Below are 3721 nucleotides of genomic sequence, written 5' to 3' on the forward strand. Positions count from 1 at the left end.
CGTCTTTCTAGCGAAGCCATCATTCCATAACACCGAAGTACTCTTGCATGGAGTACCTCATGTTTCCTATCCTTTCCGAAAAAAACCTCAACAAACCTCCCCGAAGTACCACTCATACAGTACGTCAAGTTCAATCCAAAGACCCATACGGTTGATTTATCACTGAAGAATGTATACATAAGGGTGGTATATAATCAAGGTTCTACAGGTTTAGAATTGATGATTCCATTTTAACTCTTTTCCTCGTTGGGATGTGAGGTTAAAGAAGAATCATTTATTCGACTACCTTTTCAATCTTAATTATATATGGCTCGTATACACGAGACTGTGATTGACGAACCATGTATGACTTCTAATATGATCTTTAGGACGGAGACTGCCCAAGATTTCGAGTGCTCGCATCATCATGTGAAGAAACTTAGAACCCAGTAGGACTCCTGCAACCAGATCGCCCTACAGTCTAAACATATACAGAGATACAAGAACAGTCCAGACAACTTAGTGAACTACTCAACAACGGAATAAGAAGACCAAGCACCTCATCTTTGAGAGCTCTGGTCTTATTTTTCAAGAAGACAGACTTCAACGGATGCGATCATACCAACGCTAATGCACCGGATCCCATCAGAACTCTGCAGTTAAACGTGCTTAGGCGAGAGAAGTACTATGATGGGTAACACCTTGGGAAGTTCTCGTGGTGCAGACCTCGACGGGACTTCCATTAGAAATCATTATTTTCTGCCTCGCATAGATGAATTGGTTGATCAACCGCAAGGAACGAAGTGCATTTCGGAAATGGACCTAAGATCCGAAAATCACCAGTTACGAGTGTTAGTGAAGGATGTCCCGAGGACAATATTCCGAACTCGATGCGGACGCTACAAGTCCGTAGTGATATCCTTCGGATAGGACCAATACGCCCATAATATTCATGAACTTAATGAATAGGGTACGTCATTCTTACTCGGATCAGTTCGTCATTGTCCTTATAAATGACTTACTTATCTACTCTCGTAGTAAGAAAGAAATTGTGAAGAGCATCTACAACGAACCATGGAAACATTACGATCAGAGAAACTTTACGCGGAGTCCTCTAAATACAAGTTTTAGGTTCGAAGAGTCGAATTCCTAAGACACATTATTAGTAATGTGGGAATTCTTGAGGAACCTTCCAAAGGTCAAAACCGTTGAGAATTTGTCAGCACCGAAGACGCTTACAAAATTCGCAAAATTCTAGGTCTCGCTGACCTACTGTCAGGAGTTCATTCAGAACTCCTCGCGAATTATAGAACCTCTTACGACTTTGACTCAGAAGGGAGTGGCCCTTGACTGGGAAGAGAAGCAAGAAAAAGAAACCTTGGAATTCCAAGTGAGAGACCAAATCCTTTTGGAAGCCTCACTTTGGGAATGGCTTGATACGCTTCGGAAAGCCTGGAGAGCTAAATCCAAGATAGTTAGGACCTCCGAGATTCTTACTCGAATCGGCCCTGTAAGTCATAAACCCAACCTACACCGTGAACTAGTAGCGTACATTTCACCCTTCACGTCTCGAACTTGAAAACATATCTTTTCCGACAGGACACTCGATATCCCACTCGACAAGATCGAGATTGATGAGAGCCTCACCTTCGTGGAAGAACTATAGTAATCATGGACCGAGGAGTCAGACGAACAAGGAAAAACCGCCTCCCATTAGTGAAGGTTCGTTGGGATACCAACCGAGGACCTGAATTCACTTAGGAGTGCGAGAATCAATTGATTAGGAAGTATCCCCACCTCCATACTCGATTTTTCATGGCTACTCCTCACCTAAATTCTAATTTCATGACAAAATTCCCTCTAACAGGGGGATGGTGTGACAACCCGAAATTTTCTATTTTGTACAACCCTTCACTTCAACAAAAGTCAGAATAGTTTCTGCTAATTTTCAAAGCTTTTAGAATAAGTTTGCGTATTTTAGGATTAGTACTTTAGGAGATATCAGGAGAGAGGATGCCTTAGGGTTTATGGTACATCATTAAAGTTCCAAAAACTCCAAGAGTTTGGAATTTACGTCCCAAATGGCATTTAAACCGTAAACTCCATGGAGTATATATATATATATATATATATATATATATATATATATATATATATATATATGGCACTTAGCCATTTCTACTTCATTTCTTCCATTTCAATTAGAGAAAACCCGATTTCTCTCCCAAGGATCTTCAAGCTTTCGTCCCAAATTGTAATTACTTCTACCCTAGAGTGTATTAAAGCCTATTACATTTCCATATATCAAGGAAATCACACATGAATCACAAGAACAAGGTGTTTACGGCCCAAGATCTTCTTAGGCCGTAAACCCTAAAAAGGGTGCCAAAGTGTGCCCTAGCTCCTTCCTTATGCTTAGGACTTAGCATGGAACCTGTTCTTGATGAGTGTAGAACCTGAAAAATACCAAAAACCTCCATGTTTATGAGTTTACAGTTTGGGAATCTCCCAAAACCGTAAACACCCCCAAGGAGTGTTTTGACGCCCTTAACACCTTAGTAAGCCTTGGATATGTCACACCCCGAAACCGAAGGCGGAAACGTCTCGGGGCGGAGGTGACTTCATGGGAATATCATAACCAATGTACATAGTAAGAGAAGTAAAACACAAAACATTAGATTACATAATTTTCATTACATCAGTTGAAAAATAAAGTAGTACAAGTTTCATAGATACATAAGTTTAAACAAAAGAAAGACGTGACTTCCATTCGCTCCGTCTTCTGCAAAAGAACGCGGGATACCTGTCTAAGGAAAACCTGAGAATACAAGCAGTTTGAAAATCAGCATAAAGCTGGTGAGTTCATAAGCGGTTTGTTTTATGAAAAGAACGGGTTCCTTTAGTTTCCTGAAAAAGTGATTAACCAAGAAAATCCCATATTTTCTTAATAATTAAGTTACCAAATCCAAATTGTATTGCAAAAGATATACAACGAAAACATGATTGTTCTTATGATTTGTAAAGTTTAGTTATTTAACTTATTACACTTATCTGGTTACAACTAGTGTTACTCAGGAAAATCCTATACTTTCCTATATGTGTAAGTGTGAACTATTACTGGTTCTGTGTGAGCTAACTAATACTGATTCCGATTATGTTCATTATTATCCATAGGAAAACCCCATGTTTTCCTGAATGTGTGTGTGTACTATTACCAATTCTGTGTATGCTAACTGTTACCGATTCTGATTATGTTCATTGTTATCCATAGGAAAACCCCATGTTTTCCTGAATGTGTGTGTGTGTACTATTACCAATTATGTGTATGCTAACTGTTACCGATTCTGATTATGTTCATTGTTATCCATAGGAAAACCCCATGTTTTCCTGAATGTGTGTGCTGATAGTCTGATTATCCCTAAATGTACATCAGCTTTACTACGTACATAAAGCTAGTAAATGAGTCTAAAGTGTTAATAATCTAGATTTCGAGTCCTTAACCGTACTCAGACTAGATATGACTCGAGTCGTGGCCAGTATCCTTTTTATGACTTTCGTCACCCTTGAACCTTCTGGTTCGGCTGTAGCTAGCAGCCAGGTGCGGGATTGTCAGTCCCGTATAGATCTATACACTCAAGTCACGCTCTCCTACGTTCGGAGATTCTGGTTACAGGGGTAGTCCTCCACTCTCGTGCCACGGGACGTGTTACAAAGGACGTGTCTCCAATCTTTAAGATTACTC

The 3721-nt window shown here is 39.9% G+C and overlaps 1 pseudogene; it reads left to right on the forward strand.

The window, feature by feature from the left end:
- The first annotated feature begins 587 nt into the window (after positions 1 to 587).
- Positions 588 to 706, forward strand: LOC145056155 (5S ribosomal RNA; annotated as a pseudogene).
- The last annotated feature ends 3015 nt before the right edge of the window (positions 707 to 3721 follow it).

This window comes from Lactuca serriola, chromosome 5 (assembly GCF_051521515.1).
Source record: "Lactuca serriola cultivar US96UC23 chromosome 5, Lser_US96UC23_V15, whole genome shotgun sequence".
NCBI lineage: Eukaryota > Viridiplantae > Streptophyta > Magnoliopsida > Asterales > Asteraceae > Lactuca > Lactuca serriola.